General features: G+C 39.9%; 1 pseudogene; it reads left to right on the plus strand.

The window, feature by feature from the left end:
• Nucleotides 1–823: 823 nt before the first annotated feature.
• The window catches only part of LOC103267641, a 139,485-nt pseudogene continuing 121,877 nt past the window's right edge, over nucleotides 824–18,431 (plus strand).

The following is an 18,431-nucleotide window of genomic DNA, read 5'->3' on the forward strand; positions in this document are numbered from 1 at the left end:
ACAAAAACAAAACTAAATTTTAAAATATGTGTATATATATATATGCAAATGCATAGAAAATGGTTTGAAAAGATACAAGGCAAAATGCCAATGGTAGTTTTTCTGTAGCAGGTAACAAAACAGAGTGGAATTGGTGAAAGTGACTTGGACTTTATATTTTTTCTTTTCTTTTCTTTTTGAGTTGGAGTGTCCCTCTGTCACTCAGGCTGGAATGCAGAGGCATGCTCACACAGCCACACAGCCTCGACCTGCTGGGCTCAGGCAATCCTTCCACCTCAGTCTTCCAAGTAGATGGAACTATAGGCATGCACCACCATGCCTGGCTAACTTTTTTGATGTATTGAAGAGACGAGGTCTCACCAAGTTGCCCAGGCTTGTCTCGAATCCCTGAATTCAGGCAATCCTCTGGCCTCCATCTCCCAAATTTCTGGGATTACACACCTGGCTATATTTTTTCAATGAGAATATTTGAATGTACAGCTTGTGAATTAAACACATATTTTTTAAAAGTAGAAAAAATGTAATGAGATAACATTAGGTAGTTCATTTTACTCTGGCTGAGGAGCTATTTGATACCACCTGGCAGAGTAGGCAAAGTGGCAAACTGAGTCAGGGATGTATGTGAAGGTGGTCTTTAACTTTTTCAGGTTACTTCGGTGTCAGCCATCTCAGTTAAAAATGATAGTTTACATCTTGTTCCTTTAGATTAAAATACCTTGCCTACACCATCTGATTTAACTATGAATTGATATGCTCCACAGATAGGAAGTTAGTAAGTTGGATGCAGGGAACCCAAAGCTTTGTAAACTAAAAGAATTGCAATATGACTGAAGACAGTGGAGGAGAAGAAAACGTGTTAAAAGTGCACGAATCAAGCAAGGAAGGAAAACAGTCTCCTTGGTGGCAGCATGGTGAGTTGTCTGGATATGTGTTTAGATTCTGGTTGTGTGCTTAGAGCACTAGGTGTGAGGACTAACTTTAGTCTGAGTTTCTGGTCAGTGAGAATATGCATCTTACAAATGTATAGATCGATGCAAGAACAGTAATAATAATTTTTATGAGTTGATTCATTTATATTATTTTGGCCTGAAATTTCAACACAATGCTAAATATGAGGGGAAAAAAATCCCAGAATTTATGTATGACAACTTGTGTATTTATTTTTACATGTTTACACTTCAGTCACCTTCAAAGACCCTCCACTTGATGTAATACACCTACTGAGACACTTTTCCCATTGCTCAAAACAGTTTTTGAACTCGTCAATTTTGATACCTTGTAGTGTTTCTGCCATTTTTTGTTTCACATCTTCCACATCACCAAAATGTTTCCCTTTGAGGACTTTTTTCATTTGGGGGAAAAAACAAAACAAGTCACCCATGACGAAATCAGATGAACAGGGAGTGTGGAGCATGGGGGTCACGCCATTTTAGTCAAAAATTGCTGAACACTTAGTGCCATGTGCGGAGGTACATTGTGAAAGAAGCAGTCATCTGTTTGCCACTCCCCCCAAAAATTACTGAAGCTGAACACAGCCACTCACAACAATGCTAGATGGTACTGATGCTAACGGGTTCCTAGAACATTTACCCAACAGGAGGAAGCCTGTACTACAATGGCCCCACCCTGCAATAGATAATTCTGGCCTTTTGGGGATACTCTCCTCTTATGTAGTCCTTTTTTTACAACCACTTGTATGGAAGCAGAGCATGGCATTCCATCTGCCATATCCAGCAAGAGTGTACAGGTGATGGAAATGGGTTTACAGTTCTCACTTGATTTTTGGCAAACACAGCTTACTCCTCTCTCTTGAAAGGAGAGTGTCAGACTGGGCTAAGCTAGGCCTTGACTTCCAAGTAGGAAGCTGATGGGTAAAGGGAGAATTGCATAGGAGAGAAGGAGGCTTGAGACCATGATGACACCATCTTTTTCCATAACAGACCAGTCTAGTAAACAAGAACCGAGGGTAAAGTGTTCAAAGACCTTTGGGTTCCCTCTCTTCACGCATTAAGAGCCAAGCTAAATCCTCCACATGTTCCCAGTTTATCTATTTGAGATTCATCTGGATTAACTAACATTCATGGGAATCATTCTGATTCTTACATCTGGCAGAGAACAGATACCGTGCAGAAAATGATGACCGATTAATTTATGGAGATAGCCGTAAATGTACATTATGAGCCACTTCTTGAAGTCAGAGTCAGGGGCTAACACAATTTTGCTACACAGTAAGTATTACATAAGTGAACAAATAAGTAAACAAACGTGTGCACAAAGAGCTCTGAGATTCAAAAGATGGTTTGGGGGTAGCCATGAAACATTTCAGGGAAGAAGACAAAACAGAATTCTAGGAATTTGGGGAACAAGGGAACAGAAGTTAGAGGTCTTGAACTGACCTTACTTAAGAAGCTTCACCTGCCCATATGTTTCCATTTCTCTCCTGCTGTGATGACAACACTTTCCAGGACCAGAAGGAGGCTTCCCAAGGTTAACTATGTCTCCAACAGAGGTTTCATGTGTCTGCAGATACCTAGAGGTTCATTATGATAACTTTATCTTACTTCTTTTATCGCATGAAGCTCGTCTAAAAAACAAATAATGACTCACAGAATATTTAAATATAAGCAGAAGAAACATTTGAATGCTTAATGTCTTGGACAAAATTGAATTAACAGCCTAACTCTATTTCCATCTGAAGTCTTTCATATACCAATTATTGTGTTCAGTTTACATATTATTGGATTCATTTAGGATGCCATGTCCTGGATAGGCTGACAAATTGTTAAGAATGATGGATAATGGTCAGGCACCGTGGCTCACACCTATTATCCCAGCACTTTGTGAGGTTGAAGTGAGAGGATTGCCTGAGCTCACGGGTTTGAGACCAGCCCAGGAAACTTGGCGAGACCTTATCTCTACAATAAATTTTTTAAAATAGCCAGACGTGGTGGCACATGCCTGTAGTTCCAGCTACTTGGTAGGCTGAGGCAAAAGGATCACTTGAGGCCAGCAGGTCAAGGCTGTGGTGGCCGTGAGTGTGCCACTGTACTCCAGTCTGGGCGATAGAGTGAAACTCTAACTCAAAAAAAAATAAAAGAATCAAATCTGGGTGAGAGGCAAAAATCTTATCCTTGATCCAACAGTACACATAATGTCACAGCTCGTGTTTGTGCAAAACTTCATCTCGCTGACTCTGCTACCAGCATTCTCATCTTCTCTCCAATTCTTATTTCTCTGATCAACTCACTTTCCTTTCTACAACCCACCTGCTCATTTTCTTCCCTGTTTGCTTGTCTACCTTTTTTCTGACTTATAGATTAAATGGGTGGTTGAGCCCAATATCTATTTCTGAGTCTTCCCTGCTTTCTGCCTCTATAACTACAAATCAACCCAACTTCTTTATTTTTATTTAATTAACTAATTTATTAGTATTATTTTAGAGATACAGTTTTCCTCTATTGTCCAGGTTGGAGTACAGTGGTGTGATCATAGCGATTTGTAAGCCTCTGGAGCCACACGAAGAAGAAACCAAGCCCAGTCAAGGATGGAGGAGGAACCCTCGGGGCCCAGCTTGAACATGCACGCCATGGCAGGCCCAGCTCCAGTGAGACTGACCAGGAGGTGCTGTGCCCAGTTGTGTCTCCTGCGGCCTCCGCCTCCATGGCCAAGGAGACAGGCCATGACCGGGCAGCCACACCCCCAGTATGGGAACACGCAAGGCCACAGCCAGGTGCTTTTTCAGTCCTGAACCCAACCCTGGCCTGACTAGCACAGTTTCTGGAACTATCGAGGACTAGTGGTCTCCCAGATGATACCCACCACCAAGTGACCTGTGATGGGGCCTTCCGGGAAGTCACAGACTCTGGAATGATAGGCATGAGGAATAATAAAAGATGGGCTCCAAACTCGGAGCTCATCTTTAAAAAAAAAAGAAAAGAAAAAGATATGGGGTACAATTCAGGATTAGAAATACAAGTAGTCATAATACAGTTAAAGTCTGCGGCTCCCTTTTGTCCCCACTTTGCCTGGTTTGAGATCAGGTCCCCTTGTTGATGTTGTGTCCCCTCCACCCCAACAGTATTCCGCTACTGTCAATTCCTTTCTTTTAGTATTATGGTAAATGTTCAGGGTCCACTTATGAGTGAGAACATGTAGTACTCAGTTCTTTGTTTCTGTGATAGATCACTGAGTATTATAGACTCTAAATCCATCCAAGTTGGCCTTCTTTATGACTGTGTAATATTCCATCATGTATATTTACCACATTTTTAAAATCTAGTCCAGTTTTGATGAGCAACCTGGTTGGTTCCCTGTTTTTGCTATTTTGAATACTGCTGCAATAAACATGCGTGTGCAGGTAGCATTTTTGTAAAATGACATGAATTTCTCTGGGTATATTCCCAGTAGGGGAATTGCTGGGTCATATAGAAGGTCAATGTCTAGTTCTCTCAGAAATTGCTGCACTGTTTTCCATAGAGGTTGAACTAGTTTGCATTCCCACCAGCAGTGTAGAAGTGTTCTCTTTTCTCCGCTTCCTCTCCAGCATCTGTTGTTTTTTGAGTTATTAATGATGGTCATTCTTATTGGGGTTAGATGGTATCTCAATGTGGTTTTGATTTGCATTTCTCATGATTAGTGAGGCTGAACACTTTTTCATGTGTCTGTTGGCTGCCCATATTTCTCCTGATCAAAACCCCAAAAGCCCATGCCATAAGAGATAAGTGGGACCTTATCAAACTGAAAAGCTTCTGCAAAGCAAAAGAAACCATCAAGAGAGTGGGGTACAACCCACGGAATGGGAAAAAATATTTGCCAACTGTATATCTGAGAAAGGCGTAACATCCAGAATCTACAAAGAACTCAAACATGCCTGAAAGGAAAAAAAACAAACAGCTCCATTAAAAAGTGGGCAAGAGACAAGAACAGAAACTTCTCAAAAGGTTTGATTCTTAACAATGCACTTTATCTAACCCACCACTGTTCCAAATGTGACATAAAGTAGTGCAGATAATCAGATGTGCTTTCTTTATACATAATCAAAATGTTTCGTTTTATAGTTTGACCATTTTAACGGATATTTGCCCCAAGCAATGAAATTTGTTAATTTAAATTTGGATTGAATACTTCCTGAAGTAATTAAGCTAGAGATAAACCAAAGACACAGTGTTTAATTTTAGGAAAATGCTCTAGCAATTTAAAATAAGCTATTTTAAAAGCACATTGACTATTGTTTTATTTAAAAGTTATAAGAAGATACATTATGTAAACACCAAGGCATGACTATTTTTAAATGAAATAAATTTGAATGCATTTTCCTTGCTTCTTGAAACTTGCAATTTGCAGTTTATGCAAAAATCATTTTCATTTGGCATTGGTTTGGTAAATATTTGAAACATAAATGCAAAATATGGATACAAAAAGTTTCAAACTACTTGCTGCAATCAGTCAATTCTCTACATCTTCTGACTTCTACGGTTTAGTGACATACCTAAATTGACAGACCATTTATTTAGGTGTCTTTATCTTAAGAGACTTTAACAAATCAAGATTCATTGGGTCTTTTATACACTGATCTTAAAAAGAATCTATACCTAATGTAGAAATGAATAAATTAAGGAAAAAATGTAGTTTAGTATGCAAATAAACTAGATCACCTACAATCCCAGCACTTTGTGACGCTGAGGCAGGAGGATTGCTTGAGCCCAGGAGTTAGAGACCAGCTTGGGCAACATAGTGAGACCTCATCTCTATAAAAAATAACAATAAGAAGAAAACTAGCTGGATGTGGTGACATGAGATTTTAGTCCCAGATACTCAGGAAGCTGAGGAGGGAGGACTGCTTGAACCCAAGAGTTCAAGGCTGAGCCATGATTGTGCCACTGCACTCCTCTCTGGGTGACAGAGTGAGATCTCAATTCAAAAAAATAAAATAGAATGCAAAATAAACAACACTTTGAAGACTCAGTTGTTCTATTCATGGACTTATTTGGGATGGAAATACTAATCTCTATGTCTCTGTGTTTATATGAGACAATGGATTCAAATAGAAATAAAAAGTTGGATTGCGCTGTTTGTATGAGGCTGCTTATTTACGAGTCAGAAATCTCAGTGCCTGCAAACTTGTTTATTGAATTTGCATAGTTCTTGCTAATTAAAAGCACCATTCTGCAGATATTAGTCAGTTGTGGTCCTCCGAGATGTTAAGCAGATGCTAAGACAGGGATTTTTTTCTGCCTCCTTATATCTTTTTCCTGTTTACTCAGTGCCATAAGAACCCTCCCTATGGTCTCCTGAAAAGTACATATGTATGTGTGTGAGGGGAATGGGGGAGTAGAGGGCTTGTTTCTGGATTATTTTTTACCATAAGATGTAATCTTCTGACACTCAGCTAGATGTGGGGCTTGTCTCATAGTCAACTTACCACCTTGGATGTTCACCTTAATTTTTGCCTGTCTAATCCTATAAATCCAAATTTATTGGGTTTGGCAATTGTCATCAAGGCTGAAGAAGCTTCAGTGCTCCACTTATTTCTCTGATTTCTCACAGTACTTAGGTTTCAGATTGGTAACCTCTTATTATTATTATTTTTTAAATCAGAAGATAGAGTTTATTTAGAAAGTAAATCGGAGAGAGAGGAAATTCACCTCCCCAAAGTAGGGGAGGGGGACAAAGCTAGGAAACATGGTGACCATAGCTCAAGAAGCCACATGGCCAGAACATAGCTTAGTAAAGCCATGGATGCCTCTTAGGATTTTGACAAATATTTTATTATTTTAAGAATATTTTTAAGGCTGAGTGTGGTGGCTCAAGCCTGTAATCCCAGCACTTTGGGAGGCCAAGGCAAGAGGACTGCCTGAGCCTCAGGGTTCAAGACCAGCCTGGGCAACATAGTGAGACCTCATCTCTACAATGAACAAAATAAAATTAATCAGGCAGTAGCCTGTGCCTGTAGTTCCAGCTACTTGGAAGGCTGAGGCGGAAGGATTGCCAGAGCCTAGCAGGTCGACGCTGGGGTGTGCCACTGCACTCCAGCCTGGGCGATGCAGTGAAACTCCAAATAAAAAATATATATGTGTGCGTGTGTGTGTGTGTGTGTGTGTGTGATGCAGTATTATTAATTGTTGCCAGCAGGAATTTAGCCTGAATTTAATTTGTCATTTATGGGAAACAGAATCCCTCTACTGGGAATACACTCGGAGGAACCCAAATCATTCTACAAAAAAATACCTGCACATGCACATTTATTGTAACACTATTCACAATAGCAAAAACATGGAACCAACTGTGCTGCCCATCGAAACTGGACTGGATTAAAAAAATGTGGTACATATACACAATGGAATATTATGCAGTCATAAAGAAGGACAAACATATGGACTTTGCAACAACTTGAATGGATTTAGAGTCTATCTATAATACACAGTGATCTATCACAGAAACAAAGAACAAAGTACCACAAGTTCTTACTCATAAGCGAACCCTGAACATTTACCATAATACTCCAAGAAAGGGATTGGCAGTAGCAGGATACAGCCAGGGTAGGGGAAGCAGGGGACACACCATCAATAAGAGTACCTGATCTCAAATCAGGCAAAGTGGGAATCAAAGGGAAGCCCAAACTTTACCTGCATGATGACCACTTGTATTCCTAAACCTGAATTGTACCCCACATCTTTAAAATAAAATTAAAAAAAAAAAAAGGATACCGAAACCCTCTTTCTTGGACCTTATGATGGGAATCATAATCTGAAAATTAACCAATAAAAATGATTGAAGCACATCTTTGAAATGAAAGTATAACACAGTGCAGAAAAACAACCATACTATGCATACTCTGTTGTGGAGCACAAGAACAGCAAGTTTGACTTGCAGCACGAGACACTTATTTCCTTTTCTAATATATAAATTTGCAGAATCAAAACTTAGGATAGCCGGGCTTGGTGGCTCAGCCTGTAATCCCACACTTTGGGAGGCTGAGGTGAGTGGATCGCCTGAGCCTGCGGGTTCGAGATCCACCTGGGCAACTTGGCGAGACCTCATCTCTACAATAAATCAAAAATTTAGCCGGGTGTGGTAGTGCGTGCCTGTAGTTCCAGCTACTTGGAAGGCTGAGGTGGAAGGATCGCCGGAGCCCAGCAGGTCCAGGCTGTGGCGGCCGGGAGCGGTCACTGCACTCCAGTCTGGGCGACAGAGTGAGTCTCCAACTCAAAAAAAAACAAAACAAAACTTAGGATACACTGAGTTATCCCAGTACAACCGTCTAACTCTTCAACTTATTCTTAATAAACTCTTTGAAAATTCCAAAGCATATGAAACTCATGGACACTTATGGATAATCGCATATACAATGTCATAAATGGGAGGTAGGAAATGATGACTTAATTATTTTCTGTGGGAAGAAGACCTAATATAATTAAATATACTTCTATATGTTCACTGCTCAATATATAGAAACCTGCTGTGTGAGCAATATGTTCAAGATCACCCACTCTTCAGATTTGTCAAACTTCTAGAGAGTCACAACTGAATTTTTGTGGATCATTCTTCAGTTTCCCATTTCTTTTAATTTTGTTAATATATCAAAGCTGCAACTTTAACATATAATGGGCTTTTCAGAATTATCTCCCAAAGATTAATTTGGTTAATATTAATAAAGTATTAAAGTATTATTTGACTACTTATTATCCATAATCTCCTCTCCTCTTGCAACCGTGGTAGAAAAGACATGGACTTTTTTTTTTTTAGTTGGAGTCTCACTCTGTTGCCTAGGCTGGAGTGCGGTGGAATGCTCACAGTCACTGCAGCCTCAACCTGCAGGGCTCAGGAGATCCTTCCGCCTCAGTCTTCCAAGTGGCTGGAATTACAGGCGCAAGCTACCATGCCCAGCTAATATTTTGGTTTATTGTAGAGACGAGGTCTCACCAAGTTGCCCAGGCTGGTCTTGAACCCCTGGTCTCAGGCAATCCTCTTGCCTCAACCTCCCGAAGTGCTGGGATTACAGGCTTGTGCCACTGCTGTCATTCAAGACATGGACTTTACGACAAAAAGAGCAATCTTGATTTCATGGTTTATTTTGAAACTTATTATAAAATACATCATTGCTGGGGCATGCTAAGTTTGGAATAGACCACAGAAATTTTTGAGACCTAACAGAAACTGCAATACAGGTTACAGAGAAACAGGAGAGTTGATTTTCCATGCCCATTTTAGTACTAATTATAACAGCAATGTCTCATCTACTGAAGGTTGTCAACTAGTGGTAGACAAACTTAAAGGTCATGATTTCTTACTTGAAATATAAGTAAAGTATGTGAAGTTTAAAGTAAAATATGTCCATTTGTATTGCAATAAGAACTCCTCTCTGTGTGAGAAAGACCTCCATATGGCCTCAACATGACTTGAGACTTCGCCTCAGCATCGACTGATCTGGGTTTTTACCCCGCCAGCCAGTCCCCCGAATAACCTGAACTAATTCCTTCATTTTTTTCTTTTGAGTCAGGGTCTCACTCTGTCTCCCAGGCTGAAGTGCGGTGGCAGCCTCATTGCTCATTGTAGCTTCCACCTCCTGGGTTTAGGCAATCCTCCCGCCTCAGCCTCCTGAGTAGCTGGGACTAGAGGCATGTGTCACCAGGCCTGGTTACTTTTAAATTTTTTTATGTAGAGACAGGGCCTTCTTGAACTCCTGGGCTTAAGTAATCCTCCTGGCTCAGCCTCCCAGAGTGCAAGGGTTACAGTTGTGTGCCACCCTACCTGGTTAACTATTCCTCTTGTAAATGTCTTAATAAATTTGTTTTTACTGTGGTAAAAAAAAATGTAAGGACTCTTATGAGAGTATTTCTGTTTAATAAGTAGTAAAATAAGACAAAGCACTAAAAATTATAAATGCACTTTATGTAAAGCTTGACATCTGTTTCCTGGAAAAGAAGAACATTTAATTGTTTTGGTGAGGGGACAGACAGTAATAAAAGTCATCAATTCCAAATGATCTGCTTTTTAAGGTCTTCCTGCTACTCTCAACATTATGTTTTTTAAAAAAGCTTGCTAAGAATATTAACAAACAGAATCTTTCTTGTATTTCAGACTCATTTACTGGCATTTGTAGCTGTACTAAGACATAAAAGTTCAAATGTCAACATAAAATTGTACAATATGGAGTCTGCCAGTTGAGAAATTGTGTATCTTCCAACCATCATCAGTCTTTATTAGTATTAACCAAACTAATCTTTGGGAGATAATTCTGAAGAGCCCTTGTTACATATTCTAGCTTTAAGAACATTAATGCATCACAAAATTAAAATAAATGGGAAACCACAGAGTGATTCATGGACATAAAATTCAATTATGATCTCTAGAAGTTTGGCTAACTTGAACACATTGCTAATGTAATAGCTTTCTGTATATAAATTAATGAAAATTTAGGAATATATTTAATCATATTTGGTCTTAATTTTTTTTTACAGAGAACCCTAATAGAATAGACCATAACTTGGTGACTCCTTACTCAGGATCTTACAAATCTGCAAATGAGTTCATGTGCTGAACTAATCTGATATACTTGGCTAATTATTTTTATTAACCAGAAATTATTTTTCACTGAGCAGACTTAGTGGAAGAAACTTTTCTTTTACATATCCATCAGCCAATGATAGGGTGATCCAGGCATTAGGAAATAACCCAGAGCAGCTGGGGTTTTGCTTGAAGGTTGTCCGAGGTTCCAAAGGACTGAAGAGTTAATAGTTGAAACAAGACTTAGGAATATCTAAGATTCTTGTAATGTGCATTGTAATTGTACATGTTTAAAAGTAAACTTAATTAAAAATGTTCAACATTACTAATCAGGGAAATACAAATCAAAACTATAATGAGATATCATCTCACCACAGTTAGAATGGCTATTGTCAAAAAGATGGAAGATAACATAAGCTGGCATGGTTGCAGAGAAAGGGGAACTCTGGAATACTGTTGAGGGGAATATCAGTTAATATAACCATTATGGAAAACAGTAAGGAGTGTCCTTACAGAATTGAAAATAGGACTATTGACCAGGTGGGGTGACTCATGCCTATAATCCCAGAACTTTGGGAAACTGAGGTGAGAGGTTTGCCTGAGCCCGCAGGTTCGAGACCAGTCTGGGCAACTTGGTGAGACCTCATCTCTACAATAAATTAAAAAAAAAAAAGTTAGCCAAGCATGGTGGTGCATGCCTGTGGTTCCGGCTACTTGGAAGGCTGAGGCAGAAGGATCTCCCGAGCCCAGTAGATTGAGGTTGTGGTGGCACATGCTACCACACTCCAGCCTGGACAACAGAGTGAGACTCCAACTCAAAAAAAGAAAGAAAGAAAATAGGAGTATCATACATTTCAACAAGTCTATGGTTGGAAAGGAAAGGAAATTAGTGTGTCAAAGGAAATCAGTATATCCAAATGAAAGGAAATCAGTATGTCAAAGAGATACCTGCACTTCCACATTCATTGCAGTCCTATCCCCAATAGCCAAGATGTGGAATTAACTTAAGTGTCCATTAGTGAATGAATGGGTAGAGAAATTGTATATATACAATGGAATACTATCCAGACATAAAAAAGAATAAACTCCTATCATTCATGGTAACATGGAAGAGTTTGGAGGATACTATGTTAAGTGAAATAAGCCAGGCACAGAATGATAAATACCAAACGTTCTCACTCATATGTGGAAGCTAAAAAAGTTGGTCTCATAGTAGTAGACAGTAGGATAGTGGTTCCTAGAGGCTGGGAAGAAGAGAAATAGGGAGAGATTGGCAAAATTACACACAGCTAGGAAGGATAAGTTCCAGTGTTCTACAGCACTGTAGGGTGACTATAGTTCACAATAGTTGATTGTATCCTTTCAAATAACTAGAAGAGAAGATTTTGATAGCTCCCAAAACAAAGAAATGATAAATATATGAGTGATAAGTATAATATACTAATTATCCTGATTTGATTATTATTATATGTTGTATGCATGTATCAAGATATCACATTGTACCCCATAAATTTGTTTTACATAAACAATTATTACGTATTAATGAAAACAATAATAAAGACAATTTTTTAGCATGTCCTACTTTTCTTGTATTTTCTTTGTTTTTCTTGCTTTTCCCCTTTCTTGATGAGCAGATGTGAATGAGACTAGATTCTTCAAATGCCAGCCAACTAGCTTCTCCCTGACACACAGGTGAGCTGACCATCAATCACAGCATCAGGTGCTATTGTGGAAGAAGGAGGCCGAAGTGTACAGCTGAATCCTTTCTAGCAGTTCTTGCCATAAATGTATCACGCTTCCTGAACTACTGCCCACTCGGTTCCCCTGGTTACAGCCCACATGTTCCATCTCCTCACACCCATAGATGTTCATCAATACAACAAAATTCATTATTACCAGAAGAAATTTTTTTTTTGCTTCTTTTGGGAAAGGAACAAATTATTCTTGTGTTGAACTTGCTGCCTACCCACAGTCAGTCAGTCTCCTTTTGTGCCTTCCTCCATTTCCAGCCCTTCCTCATTCTCTCTCTGTGTTGCTGAGCTTAACTAACTTCCATCCCGGGAGCAGCTAAACCACAACCAGGCAGCAGTACAATAGAACTGCTTTGGAACAGACAAAGCAGGACACTTGGCTTCCCTCCAAGAAGCTGCCTGTTCCACTCATTTTACAGCCTCCACAAATCCAGAGTCTCTGCCCCTCCAGAGTTATGTATGTTTTAAAAGTTAATTGATGTAACAACGCAAGTCCATACTGACTCAAATTCCCTTTGTTAAGAGAAAGTTGTGATGCTCAGGGCAAAAATAAACTATTTCAAGGATTTCACAGAAGTCGATTACTTTAATGATGTTGAATGAAGGAATGGGTAGGACTCTGAGGAACTAGAGAAAAGGTCAGTCAATTTCTGAATGGGGAGGAAAAGTGTTTTAAAAAGACCAGATTCTGCCAAAGAGACCATCATGTTTGCAAAATATTTGAGTATTTGGGTAAAATGTATACATGGCTAAGCATTAATAATGTATGCTAAATAGTTATGTGCTTCTGTAACGCTTGCTATAACTTACCCACAAAACAGGTGTTCGTATGGATGTAATGTCTACAGTGTTCACATCCAAATTAAATCTGTGTAAATCAGTGAACTCCCCAAGGCCTGAGCCAAATTTCTGCTTGGGTTCCACTTAGTCAAACAAATGAACTAACTACATTGATTTTGCAATAGAACTGTGGTCAACAAGTGGGACCCACAGCCTTCCCTGCTGGGCAGTGCTCTTCCCTGACATGACACTTTCTTACCCATCTAGAATAGATGGACTCTCAGGGCTCCTACACAAAAAAATGAAGGCTCAGAAATGCTGCTGGAATGTAAAGAGAGAAGAGTTTGCTTGTGTTCTACTTGCTTCAGAAAGTACTTAATGTGCTTAGTCACTAGGGTAAAGAAACAAGCTCAGGTTTTAGATACATACATTGAGAACAACAAAAACAAAACAAACAAAATGCCATTGCTCTGGCCTGTCTTTTGCTTCTAGACATAGGTGACTCAGCCCAGGATAATGCTATAGGTGTGGGAGACCGCATCTCCCAACCCTGAAGGGCTGAAATAGGCAATCATTGCATAAACAATACCTTCCAGAAGGCGCACGGGAGCACTTTGTGTCTTGGACCTCTCTGTTTTTGTCCTAAAAGAGACAGACCAGATAAACGAGAAAAAAAAACCAAAACTTTGAAAAATATTTTTAGAATATTAATTTAATTTAATTTATTTATTTTAGAGATGAGATTTTGCTGTGTTGCCTAGGCTGGTCTCCTGGGCTCAAGAGATCTTCCTTGGCCCCCCAGGGTGCTGGCATTACAGGTATAAACCACAGTGCCTGGTCCAGAAAATAAATTTCTAGTCTAAACTTTTCTGATTTTCATTTTATCTGCTTATGCGCTCCAATTTATTTTAAAAACATGATTGTAAATCAGAAGAAGTTTACATACAGAGAAAGAGAGGGCATGGCAAGCTTATTAGGCATCCTCTCTTCTTCATTTGAAATAGATTCTAGCTGTTTTGTGGTGCAGTTTTGTTACACCCTGATCCAACAAATCAGCTGCTATCCCTCATGGCCAATTAAAATATGAGAGACAGAGTCTGGAAAAAAAGAAAGTGTTTAATTTCTATAACCAGATTATAGGGAGACAGATTGACATCATTGCCATAAAAACCCACTCAATGCAACACAAACTCATCCCCATGTTATACCCAAAATTCATAGCCTTTCACCCACTCAGAGTTTGAAGCCTACATGCAGTTTTAGCATGACTCGAGATTTACATGAACAATTTTTGATACACGATCACTGATGTGACACAAAGTCTCCTGGTCATGTTGACATTTTAGATAACATTTTGGAATTTGCAATATGTTCTTTCACAGATATTTTAGAGGAAGGGGCAGACAATGACAATATATGAATGGAAGGGAAAACATAATTGTAGCAAACTTTTATTCCCGAGCCCTGGGCTATAACAGTCCAATGTCCTTGTATTCACAGATGGAGAGGAGGTGAGCAATGCCCACTCCAAGCTTTCAAGTGCCTGCCGGTCTTGTTCCACTTTCCTAATCATTAGGTGGTCTGGCTTTCTGGCTGTTTCTTCTTCAGCACCAGCAATGGCTACTAGATAAGACTGGCCAATTGGGCAAGGCCATGCTAGGAGAGGAAAAGCTAAAGGGTAGGGGGAATAGGAAAAATGTACACTTTGGAATTCAAGTAGTTTTTACGTTTAACTCAACTCAGCTACAAAATAATAATAATAATACAAGTTTTTAAGCCTTTTCTAAGTGACTGTTCTAATATAACCAAAATGGCCTCTTTTCAGCCTCTAACAGTTTGGTTTTTTTTCATTGTTCTGACCTGATTCTGGGATGCCCCAGTAACCTAGGCTTTGAGACTTGGTGGGCTTTCTTTTGATTCATCTGGTCCATGATTCCCTCACTGAACCAGAGGGAAGGGCAGCTGCTGCCTTAGTTTGAGGGAGAGCTATTTGCTAGCTTCAAAAGACTTCTTTGCTACCAAAAGTTAAATAACAACAGTAGGATAATCTTGCTGCTTGTTTTTTTCCCCCTTAAAGGAAGGAAGCATTAATGCATACAAAGTAGTTTAAAAATAGCACTTGATATGGTCAGTTTTGAGCATTTAATAGGATAATAAATCTTCATTTATCTCACAAGCGCAAATTGGATAATATAATATCCATTTGCTGGTGCTTTTGACCTTAAAATATTAGTTATTATTTATTGAGTAACTACTATGTGTCAGCACAAAATATAAAGCAACTCATTAAGCCTAAACAAGCTGGGCTCGGTGGCTCAGCCTGTAATCCCACGCCTTTGGGAGGCTGAGGTGAGTGGATTGCTTGAGCCCGAGGGTTCGAGACCCGCCTGGGCAGCGAGACCTCATCTCTACAATAAATCAAAAAATCAGCCGGGTGTGGTAGCGCACGCCTGTAGTTCCAGTTACTTGGAAGGCTGAAGCGAAAGGATCACCGGAGCCCAGCAGGTCGAGGCTGCGGTGGCCGAGAGCGGCCACTGCACTCCAGTCTGGGCGACAGAGTGAGACTCCAACTCAAAAAAAAAAAAAAAAAAAAAAAAAGCCTAAACACAATAAGACAGATATTATCACTATCTTCATTCTGGGCATGGGTGGAGCTCAGATATAAATGGATGGAATAAGGTGTCTGAGGTCAAACAGTTAACAAGCACCAGCACTAGGAATTAAACCCAAAGCTTCTGAACTTTCCACTTGGACATTCCACTATCTCAAATAAATGCGGGTAGGGTCTTTATCCCCTCAAGAGGCCCCAGACACACTCCACTGCATACAAAGTGGGAGCACTGACCTCCCTGAATTACTGTCACTTGACTTCACTGAATTCACATGTACGACTTTGAGTTTTCCTTTACAGATAAATAGCTATGTCGCATGTGAAAGAAAGCTCATGAAAAATCCCCTAAACTCCCAAATATCTGGTCTCTTGTCTTGCTTCGGTAAAGTAAATGGTGATTGCTGTGTGCACAGGTGGGGAGTATTCAGGCTTCAATAAAGGGCAAGGGGAAGAAAGGATGAGAACATACTTCTCATAATGACATCCATGATGGCTGTAGATCAGCAGAGCCATCATTGAAAGACACCGTGAGAGTGTTTGGCTCAGTGCCTGCGTATAATAGATGCTTGATAATTGGTGAATGCTCTCCAGAGGGTGGAATGGCTCTGTTCTGGGTAGGGGGTATTTCAGAGGGATTCAGAACTCAGGAAGGATTGTCTAAATGCACAAATTATCAGCTTTTTCTTATACAGCTCCTGAGGTGCATGGCAGTGAGAGATCTGCTCTTAATTCTTGTTTGATTTCTCACCTCCTCTCTTATTCTCCTGTAGCCAAGGGAACATAACACTCTCATTTTATCCTCTTGGTTCCAGTCTATCTGACCTCTACCGTTCCATTTCCCAAACATGGTCTCCCCAAAAGCACTGACATTGTTTTAATTACTATCCCACTAATTCACAAAAGTTCGAGAAGTCAGTCAGTCTTCAGGAAAGGAAAACTTCTTCATTAGCATGATTAATCAGTGAAGGGAGGCTATTAATTCCAAGAACGTAACTAGGAGAACAAAAGCTGTCAAACAGATGGGTAGGCTCAGGATTAAAAGATGTAACGTGAAAAAATTAGCTCACTTCCTGGTCCAGAGAATAAACTGAACAAATGTTAATTGTCTTTCCGCATGAAGTCCTGCTTCACAAAGTATATGAAAATATTAAAAGAGATAATGTGTATTCAAATGGTTTTAAAACTAAAGATCAAAACCCATGTCATTATTATAATATAAGGTTTAAAGTTTCCCTCATGCCCTCACACTCTCATACCTTATCCATGCCATAATTGTTGTAATTTCAATAGCCACAGCAATGATCCTTCCAGGACCTTGGTTTCTTTATTCCTCAACTTGCCCTCCACCCTTCCTCAGCCATTCACTTCATAATCTCAATTGCAAGCATCCTGCTCTCTGCCAACATATCTCCTCCACCCAGCTGGCTACCTTAGTGCTCCCATTCTAACACTCCATTGACTTGCTAGGATCCACTGTCCTTCACCCCCACATGCCCTCATTTAACCAGACACGAGTACGAAGGAAAAGAAAGGCATAGTTATGCAGGTGTGAATGCCTGTGCAGGCATTATAGACCATGATAAGGCACTTAAGTGTATTTCTATTGGCTGTGGAAAATCACAGACGAAGCCAAGTAAGGCAGGCGAGTCTGGCTGCTGGGTGAAGTAATGAAATATGAGGACACAAGGAAACATTAAAGGACGAGGAGGCAATTGTGGGAAATGAAGGGAGAAATGATGGCACTTGAACTAGGGCAATGAATGGAGAAAATAGGGTTGGCTTCTATTTTAGAGGCAGACATAACAGGACTTTGTGATAGCTTGTATCAAGAGGAAGAATTCAAGGATAATTTCCAGTATTTTTGTTTGTGCAGCAAGTTAGTGTCATTTACAGAGCTGTGAAGACTGAGAGACAAGAAAATATTAGGGAGGTAAGCACCAGATAAAGACTAGATTTTAGATGTGTTAAATTGGAGAGGTATATAGGACATTTAGGCAATGATATCAACTGGCTGTTGGATTTATGTGAATGAAAGTCAAGGGGGTAGTTTAGTCGAGTAATATGACCAATATAATATAATATGACCAATATTGGCCATCGTTAGGATACAGAAAGAACTTAAAGTTACAGGAAAGTGTCAGATAACCTAGAAAGAGAGTTATAAAAAGAACTCAGAAGCCAGGTGTGGCGGCTCACACCTATCATCCCAGCACTTAGGGAGGCGGAGGCAAGAGGATGGCCTGAGTCCAGGGGTCCGAGACTGGCCTTGGGCAACTTTGGCGAGACCTTATTTTTTACAAAAAAAAAAAATTAGCCCGGCATGATGGCATGTGCCGGTGCTTCCATTTACTTGGAAGGTTGAGGCAGAAGGGTCACCTGAGCCCAGCAAGTTAAGACTGTGGTAGCTGACTGTGCCACTGCACTCCAGCAGGGATGACAGAGTGAAACACCTACTCAAAAAAAAAAAACTCAGAGCCCAGCACCAAGCTATGATAAACATCAGCCTCAAAAGGTTATATGTAGGAAGAGAAACCAACAATGGACACAGTGAAAGAACAAGTGAAGATTCACCACAGAATCTGCTTCAGTTACTGGAAACAACATGTTGTGGTATTTAGATTTCTGTTTGTGAAGAACAGAAAGACACATTCTAACTCAAGTCCTAGCCTTCTCCGCATATGGTTTCCCCGCATTCCTTCACATTCTCTAGGCTTGACTCCAAATTAAATTGAGAGACAAGTTTTTAGGTATTTAAAAACAGAGGGCTGAGTTGGTGGGTCACG

Source organism: Carlito syrichta, unplaced genomic scaffold (genome assembly GCF_000164805.1).
Source record: "Carlito syrichta isolate Samal-C Ts95f unplaced genomic scaffold, Tarsius_syrichta-2.0.1 Scaffold308192, whole genome shotgun sequence".
Classification (NCBI taxonomy): Eukaryota; Metazoa; Chordata; class Mammalia; order Primates; family Tarsiidae; genus Carlito; species Carlito syrichta.